We start from the raw sequence: 18,467 nt of genomic DNA, 5'->3' as shown, positions 1-18,467 counted from the left end.
TTGTTAATTAAAGTAATCCAAAACTGGGATTGATATTTTTGCTCTTTTATTTTTACTTAAAGTACAATAACTTTTACCATTTTAATTTGTTTTAATAGTATATTGACAGTATTGTTTTCTTTCAAAAATCCAATTAATTTTCTTTACCCGATTATTAAAATGGTAATTGACAAAAACAAACTACATTGTCACCAGAAGAGCAATACAAAATGTACAAGTGATATATTAAAATCATCTTTCCAGCTTGAATTTCAATGATGCATTGGGGCAACGATTTTGTGAGAAACATCTTCACCCTTAAATAAAGATTTTCTTAATTCCTTACCTGTGTGCTAATTAGATATCACCTTGTTTTCACATTAAACAGACTTCCACATGAGAAAACAGCAAAGATGCAGTGGCGTTAATGTTTCCTGGTGTCAACCTGTATTATTTCCGTAGATATTGAAATGAGGATGCATCTTGCTGCCTTTCCAATGAAGCAAGTTTAATTTAGTAATAGGTGAAAAACCATCCCTACAAAGATGTTAATCAGATACTTGGCTTTGTGGACACTTTTCAGAGAACAAATTTGTTATCATAAAAATAAAGCCAGTAAATGAAGAGCTGTTTAATCACTCAATTGGATTTTTCTGCCAGCATTTTTCTTTTTCTCTGCAACCCACTGCTAAATTGTGCTTCCTAGCTGTTTTTTTTATAAAATCACTTAATCAAATCTAACTCTGATTACATCAGAGAAGGCCAGGTACCCTACACCATAAGAGGGGGTTTGCAATTTTGACTTGTCTACTTAAATATCACCAAAATCTGATTACAAGGTCAATTACGTCCCTGGGTGGGATTGAACCACCAACCTTTTGATTAATAGCTGAACACACTAACCGATTGCGCCACAGAGACACTTTGCAAAAAGTCCATACTGACAAAGATTAATAAGCATTCATCTAGAACGTTTCCTAGAAAAACTTTAAAAAGTCAATAATCTGGAGAGTTTTTGTAAGATGTTTCTTCCAGCAACCAATGAAGAAACACATTGGTACTTTCGCATGATGAGTGAGTGCTTCAGGATCTCTTGCACTTACATGTGCAGCAGAGTACTGCAATGGAAGCATGCTGGGCCCATAACCCAGAGGTAGGCAGATTGAAACTATCCTTTGCTATATGCATTTTTTTTTTGTTCATTAAAGTAATCCAAAACTGGGATTGATATTTTAGCTTTTATTTTTACTTAAAGTACAATAACTTTTACCATTTTAATTTGTTTTAGTGCAAAAGGCATATCAGCAGTCAGCACTAACTGGTGACATGCCATTTGTACAAGTAAGCCATGTGTGACTAATATATAAACATACTTTATTAAATAACACCTCAAACTATCATACCCTGGATTCAAACCTATAACCTGTTGAATTCTAATCAAACACCCTACCCATGGAGCTACTTGATCCTGCATCTTTTCTAACCTCCAAAAACAGATTCAGTTGCATTTTCCAGCGTGTTTTGTTTGCGCCTTTGCAAATGTCTTACATCGACAAACTTATTTAGTACTATTTTGCAAATAGGGTTACATTGTCGCAACATTGTGTTCCCTAATTGCTTGATTTTTTAAATGCAACAATTGATAAAGACACCTGATAATTGCTCTGTGGAGTCTTATTTTGTGTTTTGTGTTTAGTCTTTAGATCTGAATTTGAATGTACTTGTGAACTAACTTAATTTCCTACTTCTAAATTCATTCCTAAATTCACTACTTACATGAATCCTGTAGTTGGGCATTTTGGGACTTCGATTGTGGGCATTGTTTTGTGTCCAGACCAGCAGCAGGTGGTGTGCATTTGCTGGAAAGGCATCGAAGACCTCCGATATGCTGCATCTCCTGATGTGTGTCTCCCTCAAGTGGCTGTCAGCAAATGCCTGCTAGACACCCCATTCCAAGCTGATTGTGACATCATGGAACATGCATCATAGAACAGGCATGCTAAAACATGGGTCTTCAACCTGCGACCCTCCAGCTGCTGTGGAACTACACATCCCAGCATGCCCTGCCTCAGTTTTAGCATACCTTAATAGCAAAACTGTGGCAGGGCATGCTGGGATGTGTAGTTTCACAGCAGCTGGAGGGCCACAGGATGAAGACCCATGTGCTAGAGCCAAGCCGCAGGTACATTGAATGCTAGCAAGCTGAATATTTAAATCCTTTTTGTTCCGCAGCATTCCAATGCGGAAGATTCCATGGAACCAGAGATCCTTCCATTGAGAAGGACATGCTGCCTGGATGACTACACTGTGCAAATTAAATCACGGAGCCAGTTGGCTTGTGGGTGGCTCTGGTGACTGGGTGGTTGGGTGGGTGGTGTGTCGGAAGTGGAGCGCATGCAAATGATTGTGTATCATCCAGCTAGTGAGAGAGAAAACTCATGCAGGAGTGTGCCTGCTTGTCAGTGGGTTATGCACCTTGCCAGACGTTAAATCTACATAGAGCAGCTGGAGGGGACAAGAGCAGGTTTGCAAAATATAGATAGAAGAGCATATATGCTGGCGCATTCTCCATGATTGTGTCAGCTTATGTTTTGGTGCACTGCACTTTCCTCCACTAAGTTTTAGCCATTTTTGTTAAGCTCAAGTGTAGTTGCTTCTCGGCCTTTTGGCTGTGATCTTGTATCGTGGTTGAAGGGTCTGCTGGAGGGAGGGATTGTTTTCTTCATTGGCGAAAGACCAAAGATATTCCAGGATGGAAGGCTTGGGAACACTATCTGTTTTTCAGTTGTGGAAGAGCACAGAGGTCGGATTGGACTACATTCTATAGTAAAGGATATCTTTCTATTTATTGACCCTCCCCTTATATGTGTCTGTGTTACAATAAAGCTTCGGTTTTGTGAATCCCTCACCCTCTTACACTCCACACCCATAGCCTTATTAACTGTTGTATTATTGTATAGTTTAAATGTATAGTGCAGTTCATGATTTATAGTGTAGGCTGGCCTGTGCTGTAGTTCTGGAACTGTACTATACCGTCAGCATTTGTATTGTGTTTTGGCTGTGCTGCAACACTGTACTTATGTGTGTAATGTTTATGTATGTTTTTTAATGTCAATAAAAACTGCTTTTTCAAGCCAATATCTGAAAACAATCAATGTTTATCTTTGATGGCAATAAAAGTGGTATGATATTTGATGCTTTTGAAAGGCAATATCTGATATGTCCCCTATCTGGGAACCATATATTAAATGGCTTTTCAGAAAAGGGAGATGGGAGAAGAGCTTTCAGTACTTGTAGGACCGATGCACATAAAGAAGCAAAAAAACATACATAAACATTACACACATAAGTACCGCGTTGCGGCAATGCCAAAACACAATAGAAATGCTGACGGTATAGTACAGTTCAAGAACTACAGCACAGGCCAGCCTACACTATAAATCATGAACTGCACTATACATTTAAACTGTACAATAATACAACAGTTAATAAGGCTATGGGTGTGGAGTGTAAGAGGGTGAGGGAATCACAAGCCCGAAGCTTTATTGAAAGACTGACACATATAAGGGGAGGATTAATAAATAGAAAGACATCCTTTACTATAGAATGTAGTCCAATCCGGTCTTTCAACTCTTCCACAATTGAAAAACGGATAGTGTTCCCAAGCCTTCCATCCTGGAATATCTTTGGTCTTTCGCCAATGAAGAAAGCAATCCCTCCCTCCAGCAGACCCTTCAACCACAATACAAGATCACAGCCAAAAGGCCGAGAAGCAACTACACTTGAGCTTAACAAAAATGGCTAAAACTTAGTGGAGGAAAGTGCAGTGCACCAAAACATAAGCTGACACAATCATGGAGAATGCGCCAGCATATATGCTCTTCTATCTATATTTTGCAAACCTGCTCTTGTCCCCTCCAGCTGCTCTATGTAGATTTAACGTCTGGCAAGGTGCATAACCCACTGACAAGCAGGCACACTCCTGCATGAGTTTTCACTCTCACTAGCTGGATGATACACAATCATTTGCATGTGCTCCACCTCCGACACACCACCCACCCAACCACCCAGTCACCAGAGCCACCCACAAACCAACTGGCTCCGTGATTTAATTTGCACAGTGTAGTCATCCAGGCAGCATGTCCTTCTCAATGGAAGGATCTCTGGTTCCATGGAATCTTCCGCATTGGAATGCTGCGGAACAAAAAGGATTTAAATATTCAGCTTGCTAGCATTCAATGTACCTGCGGCTTGGCTCTAGCACATGGGTCTTCATCCTGTGGCCCTCCAGCTGCTGTGAAACTACACATCCCAGCATGCCCTGCCACAGTTTTGCTATAAGGTATGCTAAAACTGAGGCAGGGCATGCTGGGATGTGTAGTTCCACAGCAGCTGGAGGGTCGCAGGTTGAAGACCCATGTTTTAGCATGCCTGTTCTATGATGCATGTTCCGTGATGTCACAATCAGCTTGGAATGGGGTGTCTAGCAGGCATTTGCTGACAGCCACTTGAGGGAGACACACATCAGGAGATGCAGCATATCGGAGGTCTTCGATGCCTTTCCAGCAAATGCACACCACCTGCTGCTGGTCTGGACACAAAACAATGCCCACAATCGAAGTCCCAAAATGCCCAACTACAGGATTCATGTAAGTAGTGAATTTAGGAATGAATTTAGAAGTAGGAAATTAAGTTAGTTCACAAGTACATTCAAATTCAGATCTAAAGTCTAGTTAGTCCACACGTCCTGGCAGTCGCCAGCATTTAAAAATGCCTTGATTAGAGGTACGGAATTAAATGTAGATAAGAAGTAGACACAAAATAAGACTCCGCAGAGCAGTTATCAGGTGTTTTTATCAATTGTTGCATTTAAAAAATCAAGCAATTAGGGAACACAATGTTGCAACAATGTAACCCTATTTGCAAAATAGTACTAAATAAGTTTGTCGATGTAAGACATTTGCAAAGGCGCATCCAAAACACGCTGGAAAATGCAACTGAATCTGTTTTTGGAGGCTAGAATAGGAAATGTGCATCGGTCCTACAAGTACTGAAAGCTCTTCTCCCATCTCCCTTTTCTGAAAAGCCATTTAATATATGGTTCCCAGATAGGGGACATATCAGATATTGCCTTTCAAAAGCAGCAAATATCATACCACTTCTATTGCCATCAAAGATAAACATTGATTGTTTTCAGATATTGGATTGAAAAAGCAGTCTTTATTGACATAAAGAAGCAAAAAAACATACATAAACATTACACACATAAGTACTGTGTTGCAGCACAGCCAAAACACAATACAAATGCTGTCGGTATAGTACAGTTCAAGAACTACAGCACAGGTCAGCCTACACTATAAATCATGAACTGCACTATACATTTAAACAATACAATAGTTAATAAGGCTATGGGTGTGGAGTGTAAGAGGGTGACGGAATCACAAGCCCAAAGCTTTATTGAAAGACAGACACATATAAAGGGAGGATTAATAAATACAAAGATACCCTTTACTATAGAATGTAGTCCAATCCGGTCTTTCAACTCTTCCACAACTGAAAAACGGATAGTGTTCCCAAGCCTTCCATCCTGGAATATCTTCAGTCTCTCGCCAATGAAGAAAACAATCCCTCCAGCAGACTCTTCAACCACAATACAATATCACAGCCAAAAGAGCGAGAAGCAACTACACTTGCGTTTAAACAAAATGGCTAAAACTTAGTGGAGGAAAGTGCAGTGCACCAAAACATAAGCTGACACAATCATGGAGAATGCGCCAGCATATATGCTCTTCTGTCTATATTTTCCAAACCTGCTCTTGTCCCCTCCAGTTGCTCCATGTAGATTTGACGTCTGGCAAGGTGCATAACTCACTGACAAGCAGGCACACTCCTACATGAGTTTTCTCTCTCACTAGCTGGATGATACACATTCATTTGCATGTGCTCCACCTCCGACACACCGCCCACCCAACCACCCAGTCACCAGAGCCACCCACAAGCCAACTGGCTCCGTGATTTAATTTGCACAGTGCAGTCATCCAGGCAGCATGTCCTTCTCAATGGAATAATCTCTGGTTCCATGGAATCTTCCGCATTGGAATGCTGCGGAACAAAAAGGATTTAAACATTCAGCTTGCTAGCATTCAATGTACCTGCGGTTTGGTTCTAGCACATGGGTCTTCATCCTGTGGCCCTCCAGCTGCTGTGAAACTACACATCCCAGCATGCCCTGCCACAGTTTTGCTTTTAAGGTATGCTAAAACTGAGGCAGGGCATGCTGGGATATGTAGTTCCACAGCAGCTGGAGGGTCGCAGGTTGAAGACCCATGTTCTAGCATGCCTGTTCTATGATGCATGTTCCGTGATGTCACAATCAGCTTGGAATGGGGTGTCTAGCATGCATTTGCTGACAGCCACTTGAGGCAGACACACATCAGGGGATGCAGCATATCGGAGGTCTTCGATGCCTTTCCAGCAAATGCACACCACCAGCTGCTGGTCTGGACACAAAACAATGCCCACAATTGAAGGCTCAAAATGCCCAACTACAGGATTAATGTAAGTAGTGAATTTAGGAATGAATTTAGAAGTAGGAAATTAAGTTAGTTCACAAGTACATTCAAATTCAGATCTAAAGACTAGGTAGGCCTCACGTCCTGGCAGCACCCAGCATTTAAAAATGCCTTGATTATAGGTAGGGAATTAAATGTAGATAAGAAGTAGACACAAAAGAAGACTCCACAGAGCAATTATCAGGTGTCTTTATCAATTTTTGCATTTAAAAAATCAAGCAATTAGGGAACACAATGTTGCGACAATGTAACCCTATTTGCAAAATAGTACTAAATAAGTTTGTCGATGTAAGACATTTGCAAAGGCGCAAACAAAACACGCTGGAAAATGCAACTGAATCTGTTTTTGGAGGTTAGAATAGATGCAGGATCAAGTAGCTCAATGGGTAGGGTGTTTGATTAGAATTTAACAGGTTTTAGGTTTGAATCCTGGGTATGATAGTTTGAGGTGTTATTTAATAAAGTATGTTTATATATTAGTCACACATGGCTTACTTGTACAAATGGCATGTCACCAGTTAGTGCTGACTGCTGATATGCCATTTACACAAACATGCCATGTGTGACTGTATATGCATTTAAGGAGGGCACCCCTGCAATACCACAAACCATTGAGTGTCAAGTATACTAGATATATCTTCATATCTCATGTGCTTTCTCTGAGACCAATCTTGTTATGCCCCTTCCCCACAAGGCATGCGCCTTTTGTCCATATTGCAAAAATGGGGGGGAGGGCATATAATTCTCTGTCACAGGGCACCAAAAAGTCTAGTTATGGCTCTGGTATGCATTATGTAATCTGGCAGACCATCTCTCCAACACTGGCTGGTTGGAATAGAAATCCGGTTATCTATGTGAGCAAATGACCATCAACGATTTACTCTCAAACACTAAAAAATGGACAAAAATGGTCCCCTAAACAAATTGGTTAAATTTTGGGTTTAACCAATTTGTGTAATGACCATTTTTGACCACTTTTCTAGTGTTTGGGAGCAAATGGTTAATTGACATTTGCTCCTATACATTACCAGATTTTCATTCCAACCATCCAGACTGGATAGATAGCCTGACAGATAATTGTGTAGTGTACGCCCAGGATAACTGTTAGTCATGCTTTATTTTATGGCGGCACATAAATGGGTGGACAGATCCAGGGCAAGCACTGCCCACTCATGCATAGTTGTCAACTGATGTGAAGTTCCAGGGGGCAATCTCAGTTATAAAGGGAAGTATCTGGAAATTGTCCCTAGTTAAAAAAAAAAAAAAAAATTTGATCAACTCCATTTATTTAGTATGATATCCCAGGTGATAGGATGCCGGCAGTCAGAACAACATACTTTATTAAATAACACATCTCAAACTACCATACCCAGGATTCAAACCTATAACCTGTTGAATTCTAATCAAACACCCTACCTATTGAGCTATTTGATCCTGCATAAAAATTGTGAACATTATATGAAGCTATTGGTACTTTGCAAAAAAAAAGAATCAGCATTACAACGCAGCAGATCCATGCAGTTTGCAGCCACACACTACATGTATCTGCTCAGCCACAATGCTGATTATTTCTTCACAAAGTACAAGGTGAGCTCCAAACAGAATTCTCTAGCTTAGAATTATACCTTTCTTTGCCAAACCTAGAAGTCGGGCCCCCCACCCTGGGATCCCCCAGAGGGAGGCCTGCACCGTCATGCGGCAGGCTTGTCCGTTTTGGAAGCAGGCTGATGGGCAGCCCAGGATTGCTTCAGTCTGGGCTTGGCAGGTCTGGAAACATGAGCTTGCTTTGGGTATGCCTGACCTTGGGTACGCTTTACCTGGAGGATGAAAGGGCCAAGAAAAGTACTTTTAGCCTTCTGCGTGGTAGGAGTCATACTAGGTAGGCAAGCTGTTTTAGCAGTAGCCAGATCAGCTACAATCTTATTGAGGTCTTCTCCAAAAGGAGATTCAACTGAGGCAGCACAAGGGAACTCTCATCTGGGGACAACAACTGCAGGGAGAACACATATTTTCAGATGAACATGGTAGGGCAGAAGGCTGCCTAATACTGAAGCACCCCCAAACAACAAATCAAATGCAACTTACTTGACAGAGATGTGCCTGAGCAACGGCCCTCCCCAGCCCTATCCCAAATCATACTTATTTTGCATAGGAGATACCATGGTCATGAAGATTGTTCTCCCAGGGTTAGGTTCATTCATTGCATTCTGGGTATGCTGACCCCTGTGATTTCCCCAAATGTGGGAAACTCGACTGCATTATTTGTGGTAGTGGGGGACTGTATTTGTGCTTTCCTCTGGTCAGCTCTGGTAAAATTCAGATTTCTTTGTCTCAGATCTTCCTCTAGCCTTGTTCTTCTTTCGAGAGTTCCCTTGTGCTGCCTCAGTTGGATCTCCTTCACTTGACAGGGGGGTGCCCGAGCAGCGACCCTCCCCAGCTCTAGCCCAACTCCTACTTACCTGCCAGGTGAGATACTATGATCATGAAGTTGCTTCTCCCAGGGCAAGGCTCACCCATTGCACTCTGGGTGTGCTGCCCCTGCGATTTCCCCAAATGTGGGAAACTTGACTGCATAATTTGAGTTTTCCCTGGTCGGCTCTCATGTAATTCAGATCTCTTTGTCTCAGGTCTCTCTCCAGCCTAGTTTGCTGTCTGGTTCCACTTCTTTTTTCTTGAGCCCCTCCCTTCTATACCCTTGTGCACTATCCTGACTTCTCCTCCCGTCTGCTTACTTTGTGCCTCCCAATGCACAATGCAAACTACGGGTAGTGCTGCAGGGCCCACACCCTTTTACTTGCTTTACAGAGCAGCTCTGGAGCTGTTACAGTGCCCAGCTGCTGCAAGAAATCAGCTTGAATGCTTCAGGGGCTGGGGAATGGCCAACATGAGCCCCACACCGAAGGAGGGTGGGGGTGCTTAATGCGAACTAGGGGTCATCCAAGCACCACAAAAGGCCTCCATGCCCTGCACGCTCCTTTTCTCTTTTCATATGCAGACAAGGGTTGAAGCCAACTTTGACCCACTGCTTGGATGACATCACCATATTCAAATCCATCTGCTGCAGGCCATCCCCCAGGAATGCTTGCACTAGTTGTTGCATTTGGTTTGTTGTTTGGGGGTGCTTCAGTATTAGGCAGCCTTCTGCCACCCCATGTTCATCTGAAAATATGTGTTCTCCCTGCAGTTGTTGTCCCCAGATGAGAGTTCCCTTGTGCTGCCTCAGTTGAATCTCCTTTACTTGACAGAGATGTGCCTGAGCAGCGGCCCTCCCCAGCCCTATCCCAAATCATACTTATTTTGCATAGGAGATACTATTGTCATGAAGATTGTTTTCCCAGGGTGAGGTTCATTCATTGCATTCTGGGTATGCTGACCCCTGTGATTTCCCCAAATGTGGGAAACTCGACTGCATTATTTGTGGTAGTGGGGGACTGTATTTGTGCTTTCCTCTGGTCAGCTCTGGTAAAATTCAGATTTCTTTGTCTCAGATCTTCCTCTAGCCTTGTTCTTCTTTCGAGAGTTCCCTTGTGCTGCCTCAGTTGGATCTCCTTCACTTGACAGGGGGGTGCCCGAGCAGCGACCCTCCCCAGCTCTAGCCCAACTCCTACTTACCTGCCAGGTGAGATACTATGATCATGAAGTTGCTTCTCCCAGGGCAAGGCTCACCCATTGCACTCTGGGTGTGCTGCCCCTGCGATTTCCCCAAATGTGGGAAACTTGACTGCATAATTTGAGTTTTCCCTGGTCGGCTCTCATGTAATTCAGATCTCTTTGTCTCAGGTCTCTCTCCAGCCTAGTTTGCTGTCTGGTTCCACTTCTTTTTTCTTGAGCCCCTCCCTTCTATACCCTTGTGCACTATCCTGACTTCTCCTCCCGTCTGCTTACTTTGTGCCTCCCAATGCACAATGCAAACTACGGGTAGTGCTGCAGGGCCCACACCCTTTTACTTGCTTTACAGAGCAGCTCTGGAGCTGTTACAGTGCCCAGCTGCTGCAAGAAATCAGCTTGAATGCTTCAGGGGCTGGGGAATGGCCAACATGAGCCCCACACCGAAGGAGGGTGGGGGTGCTTAATGCGAACTAGGGGTCATCCAAGCACCACAAAAGGCCTCCATGCCCTGCACGCTCCTTTTCTCTTTTCATATGCAGACAAGGGTTGAAGCCAACTTTGACCCACTGCTTGGATGACATCACCATATTCAAATCCATCTGCTGCAGGCCATCCCCCAGGAATGCTTGCACTAGTTGTTGCATTTGGTTTGTTGTTTGGGGGTGCTTCAGTATTAGGCAGCCTTCTGCCACCCCATGTTCATCTGAAAATATGTGTTCTCCCTGCAGTTGTTGTCCCCAGATGAGAGTTCCCTTGTGCTGCCTCAGTTGAATCTCCTTTACTTGACAGAGATGTGCCTGAGCAGAGGCCCTCCCCAGCCCTATCCCAAATCATACTTATTTTGCATAGGAGATACTATTGTCATGAAGATTGTTTTCCCAGGGTGAGGTTCATTCATTGCATTCTGTGTATGCTGACCCCTGTGATTTCCCCAAATGTGGGAAACTCGACTGCATTATTTGTGGTAGTGGTGGACTGTGTTTGTGCTTTCCTCTGGTCAGCTCTGGTAAAGTCAGATTTCTTTGTCTCAGATCTTCCTCTAGCCTTGTTCTTCTTTTGAGAGTTCCCTTGTGCTGCCTCAGTTGGATCTCCTTCACTTGAAAGGTAGTGCCCGAGCAGCGACCCTCCCCAGCTCTAGCCCAACTCCTACTAACCTGCCAGGTGAGATACTATGATCATGAAGGTGCTTCTCCCAGGGCAAGGCTCACCCATTGCACTCTGGGTGTGCTGCCCCTTGCGATTTCCCCAAATGTGGGAAACTTGACTGCATAATTTGTGTTTCCCCTGGACGGCTCTCGTATAATTCAGATCTCTTTGTCTCAGGTCTCTCTCCAGCCTAGTATGCTGTCTGTTTCCACTTCTCTTTTCTTGAGCCCCTCCCTTCTATAACCTTGTGCACTATCCTGACTTCTCCTCCCGTCTGCTTACTTTGTGCCTTCCAATGCACAATGCAAACTACAGGTAGTGCTGCAGGGCCCACACCCTTTTACTTGCCTTACAGAGCAGCTCTGGAGCTGTTACAGTACCCAGCTGCTGCAAGAAATCAGCTTGAATGCTTCAGGGGCTGGGGCATGGCCAACATGAGCCCCACACCGAAGGAGGGTGGGGGTGTTTAATGCGAACTAGGGGTCATCCAAGCGTCGCAAAAGGCCGCCATGCCCTGCATATCCCTTTTCTCTTTTCATAAGCAGACGAGGGTTGAAGCAAACTTTGACCCACTGCTTGGATGACATCACTTGCTGCCTTTCCAATGAAGCAAGTTTAATTTAGTAATAGGTGAAAAACCATCCCTACAAAGGTGTTAATCAGATACTTGGCTTTGTGGACACTTTTCAGAGAACAAATTAGTTAGCATAAAAATAAAGCCAGAAAATGAAGAGCTGTTTAATCACTCAATTGGATTTTTCTGCAAGCGTATTTCTTTTTCTCTGCAACCCACTGCTAAGTTGTGCTTCCTAGCTGTTCTTTTATAAAATCACTTAATCAAATCTAACTCTGATTACATCAGAGAAGGCCAGGTACCCTACACCATAAGAGGGGGTTTGAAATTTTGACTTGTCTACTTAAAGATCACCAAAATCTGATGACAAGGTCAATAACATCCCTGGGTGGGATTGAACCACCAACCCTTTGGTTAATAACCAAACACACTAACCGATTGCACCACCGAGACACTTTGCAAAAGTACATACTGACAAAGGTTAATAAGCATTCATCTAGAACGTTTCCTAGAAAACTTTAAAAAGTCAATAATCTGGAGAGTTTTTGTAAAATGTTTCTTCCATCAACCAATGAAGAAACGCATTGGTACTTTCCCATGATGAGTGAGTGCTTCAGGATCTCTTGCACTTACATGTGCAGCAGAGTACTGCAATGGAAGCATGCTGGGCCCCTTAACCCAGAGGTAGGCAGATTGAAACTATCCTCTGCTATATGCATTTTTTTTTTTGTTAATTAAAGTAATCCAAAACTGGGATTGATATTTTTGCTCTTTTATTTTTACTTAAAGTACAATAACTTTTACCATTTTAATTTGTTTTAATAGTATATTGACAGTATTGTTTTCTTTCAAAAATCCACTTAATTTTCTTTACCCTATTATTAAAATGGTAATTGACAAAAACAAACTACATTGTCACCAGAAGAGCAATACAAAATGTACAAGTGATATATTAAAATCATCTTTCCAGCTTGAATTTCAATGATGCATTGGGGCAACGATTTTGTGAGAAACATCTTCACCCTTAAATAAAGATTTTCTTAATTCCTTACCTGTGTGCTAATTAGATATCACCTTGTTTTCACATTAAACAGACTTCCACATGAGAAAGCAGCAAGGATGCAGTGGCGTTAATGTTTCCTGGTGTCAACCTGTATTATTTCAGTAGATATTGAAATGAGGATGCATCTTGCTGCCTTTCCAATGAAGCAAGTTTAATTTAGTAATAGGTGAAAAACCATCCCTACAAAGATGTTAATCAGATACTTGGCTTTGTGGACACTTTTCAGAGAACAAATTTGTTAGCATAAAAATAAAGCCAGAAAATGAAGAGCTGTTTAATCACTCAATTTGATTTTTTTGCCAGCATATTTCTTTTTCTCTGCAAACCACTGCTAAATTGTGCTTCCTAGCTGTTTTTATAAAATCACTGAATCAAATCTAACTCTGATTACATCAGAGAAGGCCAGGTACCCTACACCATAACAGGGGTTTTTGAAATTTTGACTTGTCTACTTAAAGATCACCAAAATCTGATAACAAGGTCAATTACATCCCTGGGTGGGATTGAACCACCAACCTTTTGGTTAATAGCTGTACACACTAACTGATTGCGCCACAGCGACACTTTGCAAAAGTACATACTGACAAAGGCTAATAAGCATTCATCTAGAACGTTTCCTAGAAAAACTTTAAATAGTCAATAATCTGGAGAGTTTTTGTAAGATGTTTCTTCCATCAACCAATGAAGAAACACATTGGTACTTTCCCATGATGAGTGAGTGCTTCAGGATCTCTTGCAATTACATGTGCAGCAGAGTACTGTAATGGAAGCATGCTGGGTCCATAGCCCAGAGGTAGGCAGATTGAAACTATCCTCTGCTATATGCGTTTTTTTTTTGTTAATTAAAGTAATCCAAAACTGGGATTGATATTTTTGCTCTTTTATTTTTACTTAAAGTACAATAACTTTTACCATTTTCATTTGTTTTAATAGTATATTGACAGTATTGTTTTCTTTCAAAAATCCACTTAATTTTCTTTACCCGATTATTAAAATGGTAATTGACAAAAACAAACTACATTGTCACCAGAAGAGCAATACAAAATGTACAAGTGATATATTAAAATCATCTTTCCAGCTTGAATTTCAATGATGCATTGGGGCAACGATTTTGTGAGAAACATCTTCACCCTTAAATAAAGATTTTCTTAATTCCTTACCTGTGTGCTAATTAGATATCACCTTGTTTTCACATTAAACAGACTTCCACATGAGAAAGCACAAAGGATGCAGTGGCGTTAATGTTTCCTGGTGTCAACCTGTATTATTTCAGTAGATATTGAAATGAGGATGCATCTTGCTGCCTTTCCAATGAAGCAAGTTTAATTTAGTAATAGGTTAAAAACCATCCCTACAAATGTGTTAATCAGAAACTTGGCTTTGTGGACACTTTTCAGAGAACAAATTTGTTAGCATAAAAATAAAGCCAGAAAATGAAAAGCTGTTTAATCACTCAATTGGATTTTTTTGCCAGCATATTTCTTTTTCTCTGCAACCCACTGCTAAATTGTGCTTCCTAGCTGTTTTTATAAAATCACTGAATCAAATCTAACTCTGATTACATCAGAGAAGGCCAGGTACCCTACACCATAAGAGGGGGTTTGAAATTTTCACTTGTCTACATAAAGATCACCAAAATCTGATAACAAGGTCAATTACGTCCCTGGGTGGGATTGAACCACCAACCTTTTGGTTAATAGCCTTACACAGTAACTGATTGCGCCACAGCAACACTTTGTAAAAGTCCATACTGACAAAGGCTAATAAGCATTCATCTAGAACGATTCCTAGAAACATTTTAAAAAGTCAATAATGTGGAGAGTTTTTGTAAGATGTTTCTTCCATCAACCAATGAAGAAACACATTGGTACTTTCCCATGATGAGTGAGTGCTTCAGGATCTCTTGCACTTACATGTGCAGCAGAGTACTGTAATGGAAGCATGCTGGGTCCATAACCCAGAGGTAGGCAGATTGAAACTATCCTTTGCTATATGCATTTTTTTTTTGTTCATTAAAGTAATCCAAAACTGGGATTGATATTTTAGCTTTTATTTTTACTTAAAGTACAATAACTTTTACCATTTTAATTTGTTTTAGTGCAAATGGCATATCAGCAGTCAGCACTAACTGGTGACATGCCATTTGTACAAGTAAGCCATGTGTGACTAATATATAAACATGCTTTATTAAATAACACCTCAAACTATCATACCCAGGATTCAAACCTATAACCTGTTGAATTCTAATCAAACACCCTACCCATGGAGCTACTTGATCCTGCATCTTTTCTAACCTCCAAAAACAGATTCAGTTGCATTTTCCAGCGTGTTTTGTTTGCGCCTTTGCAAATGTCTTACATCGACAAACTTATTTAGTACTATTTTGCAAATAGGGTTACATTGTCGCAACATTGTGCTCCCTAATTGCTTGATTTTTTAAATGCAACAATTAATAAAGACACCTGATAATTGCTCTGTGGAGTCTTATTTTGTGTTTTGTGTTTAGTCTTTAGATCTGAATTTGAATGTACTTGTGAACTAACTTAATTTCCTACTTCTAAATTCATTCCTAAATTCACTACTTACATGAATCCTGTAGTTGGGCATTTTGGGACTTCGATTGTGGGCATTGTTTTGTGTCCAGACCAGCAGCAGGTGGTGTGCATTTGCTGGAAAGGCATCGAAGACCTCCGATATGCTGCATCTCCTGATGTGTGTCTCCCTCAAGTGGCTGTCAGCAAATGCCTGCTAGACACCCCATTCCAAGCTGATTGTGACATCATGGAACATGCATCATAGAACAGGCATGCTAAAACATGGGTCTTCAACCTGCGACCCTCCAGCTGCTGTGGAACTACACATCCCAGCATGCCCTGCCTCAGTTTTAGCATACCTTAATAGCAAAACTGTGGCAGGGCATGCTGGGATGTGTAGTTTCACAGCAGCTGGAGGGCCACAGGATGAAGACCCATGTGCTAGAGCCAAGCCGCAGGTACATTGAATGCTAGCAAGCTGAATATTTAAATCCTTTTTGTTCCGCAGCATTCCAATGCGGAAGATTCCATGGAACCAGAGATCCTTCCATTGAGAAGGACATGCTGCCTGGATGACTACACTGTGCAAATTAAATCACGGAGCCAGTTGGCTTGTGGGTGGCTCTGGTGACTGGGTGGTTGGGTGGGTGGTGTGTCGGAAGTGGAGCGCATGCAAATGATTGTGTATCATCCAGCTAGTGAGAGAGAAAACTCATGCAGGAGTGTTCCTGCTTGTCAGTGGGTTATGCACCTTGCCAGACGTTAAATCTACATAGAGCAGCTGGAGGGGACAAGAGCAGGTTTGCAAAATATAGATAGAAGAGCATATATGCTGGCGCATTCTCCATGATTGTGTCAGCTTATGTTTTGGTGCACTGCACTTTCCTCCACTAAAATTAATGTGTCACACCCATTGGCAGCAACCTTAGAATAGCTGCTGACGGGCACAATTGAGAAAGGAAGGGGGGGGGACATTTGAATCCAGCACATAGATGCAATTCAAATATGTAATTCGTACCTTCCTATTTTAAAATATAATGGATGAACCTCACCCTGTGAGAACAATCTTCATGATCAAGAGATCTCATATGCAAAATAAATATGAGTTGGGATAGGGCTGGGGAGGGCTGCTCGGGCAGCACCTCCCCCGTCAAGTTAAGGAGATTCAACTGAGGAAGCACAAGGGAACTCTCGTCTGGGGACAACAACTGCAGGGAGACCACATCTTTTCAGATGAACATGGGAGGGCGGAAGGCTGCCTAATACTGAAGCACCATATGCAACAACTAGTACAAGCATTCCTGGGGGAAGGTCTGCAGCAGACGGATTTGCATACGGTGATGTTATCCAAGCAGTGGGCCAAAGTTGACTGGAACCCTCATCTGCATATGAAAAGAGAAAAGGGGCATGCAGGGCATGGCGGCCTTTTGCAGTGCTTGGATGACCCCTAGTTCACATTAAACACCCCCACCCTCCTTTGGTGTGGGGCTCATGTTGGCCATGCCCCATCCCCTGAAGCATTCAAGCTGATTTCTTGCAGCAGCTGGGCACTGTAACAGCTCCAGAGCTGTTCTGTAAGGCAAGTAAAAGGGTGTGGGCCCTGCAGCACCACCTGTAGTTCGCATTGTGCGTTGGAAGGCACAAAGTAAGCAGACGGGAGGAGAAGTCAGGATAGTGCGCAAGGGCATTATTTTCTCTTAGTCCGTAGAGGATGCTGGGGTCACATTAAGAACCATGGGGTATAGACGGGATCCGCAAGAGACATGGGCACTTTAAGACTTTCAAAGGGTGTGAACTGGCTCCTCCCTCTATGCCCCTCCTCCAGACTCCAGTTATAGGAACTGTGCCCAGGGAGACGGACATTTCGAGGAAAGGATTTATTGTTAAACTAAGGTGAGCATCTTACCAGCTCACACCTTAAACATGCCGCAGAACGTGGCATTCAACAGAACACAAGCCAACGGCATGAACAATTGCAGCAAAAAGCTGACCAGAACCATAACACAACATGTGTATAACCACAAGTAATAACTGCAGACACAGTATGGACTGGGACGGGTGCCCAGCATCCTCTACAGACTAAGAGAAAAGGATTTACCGGTAGGTATTAAAATCCTATTTTCTCATACGACCTAGAGGATGCTGGGGTCACATTAAGAACCATGGGGTTATACCAAAGCTCTTGAACGGGTGGGAGAGTGCGTACGACTCTGCAGCACCGAATGACCCAACTTAAGGTTATCATCAGCCAAGGTATCAAACTTGTAAAACTTAGCAAAAGTGTTTACTAAATAGCTGCTCGGCAAAGTTGCAATGCCGAGACTCCCCGACCAGCTGCCAAGGATGAACCCACCTTTCTAGTAGAATGGGTCTTCACCTACTTCAGTAACGGCAATCCTGCCGTGGAACGAGCATGCTGAATCTTACCACAGATCCAGCGCATAATGGTCTGCATGGAAGCAGGACACCAAATCCTGTTGGGAGCATACAGGACAAACAGAGCCTCTGTTTTCCTAATCTGAACCGTTCTGGTGACATACATTTTCAAAGTTCTGACCACAGCCAGAGACTTTGACTCAACGAAGGTGTCAGTGGCCAAAGGCACCATGTGGAAAGATGAACCACCTTCGGCAGAAATTGTTGACGTGTCCTCAATTCTGCTCTATCTTCATGAAAGATCAAATAAAGGCTCTTGTGATACTGCATGGTTTGTACTGTTTTCCATGTGCTCCCAGACCTTTAAGCAAGTAGCATGGTCAAGAAAGTTCTGTTTGAAAAGAAACAACATTTACTGTCATTGTTATGCAAATAAACTTACATTAAAGCTAACAAGAAAGCACACTCGTTCTGTCTTTAAACTGATAAAAGAAACCCCAATAATATGGGGCATGCAAAAATTGAGATAAAACTCAGTTTTGCTCCTCTCCACGGAAATCTTTAATAAAAGGCGAAATATTTGTTAGTTCTGAAGAGAAACCAGAGCATGACCA

General features: G+C 42.3%; 7 non-coding genes across 7 annotated transcripts; 6 read left to right on the top strand and 1 right to left on the bottom strand.

Moving 5' to 3' along the window:
- The first annotated feature begins 8,686 nt into the window (after positions 1–8,686).
- On the top strand, positions 8,687–8,850 carry LOC135037992 (U1 spliceosomal RNA). Its single transcript, XR_010232426.1, has one exon. It is a non-coding gene; the product is annotated as a U1 spliceosomal RNA (small nuclear RNA).
- Positions 8,851–9,002: 152 nt separating this feature from the next.
- LOC135038004 (U1 spliceosomal RNA) lies at positions 9,003–9,165 on the top strand. Its single transcript, XR_010232436.1, has one exon. It is a non-coding gene; the product is annotated as a U1 spliceosomal RNA (small nuclear RNA).
- Positions 9,166–9,839: 674 nt separating this feature from the next.
- On the top strand, positions 9,840–10,003 carry LOC135038035 (U1 spliceosomal RNA). The gene has a single exon (XR_010232460.1). It is a non-coding gene; the product is annotated as a U1 spliceosomal RNA (small nuclear RNA).
- Positions 10,004–10,155: 152 nt separating this feature from the next.
- LOC135038003 (U1 spliceosomal RNA) lies at positions 10,156–10,318 on the top strand. Its single transcript, XR_010232435.1, has one exon. It is a non-coding gene; the product is annotated as a U1 spliceosomal RNA (small nuclear RNA).
- A 674-nt stretch (positions 10,319–10,992) lies between these two features.
- LOC135038046 (U1 spliceosomal RNA) lies at positions 10,993–11,156 on the top strand. Its single transcript, XR_010232471.1, has one exon. It is a non-coding gene; the product is annotated as a U1 spliceosomal RNA (small nuclear RNA).
- Positions 11,157–11,306: 150 nt separating this feature from the next.
- On the top strand, positions 11,307–11,470 carry LOC135038074 (U1 spliceosomal RNA). The gene has a single exon (XR_010232497.1). It is a non-coding gene; the product is annotated as a U1 spliceosomal RNA (small nuclear RNA).
- Positions 11,471–18,346: 6,876 nt separating this feature from the next.
- LOC135038032 (U5 spliceosomal RNA) lies at positions 18,347–18,462 on the bottom strand. The gene has a single exon (XR_010232457.1). It is a non-coding gene; the product is annotated as a U5 spliceosomal RNA (small nuclear RNA).
- Positions 18,463–18,467: the final 5 nt, after the last annotated feature.

This window comes from Pseudophryne corroboree, unplaced genomic scaffold, assembly GCF_028390025.1.
Source record: "Pseudophryne corroboree isolate aPseCor3 unplaced genomic scaffold, aPseCor3.hap2 scaffold_697, whole genome shotgun sequence".
Taxonomy (NCBI): domain Eukaryota; kingdom Metazoa; phylum Chordata; class Amphibia; order Anura; family Myobatrachidae; genus Pseudophryne; species Pseudophryne corroboree.
This window is presented reverse-complemented; position numbering and strand designations above follow the sequence as displayed.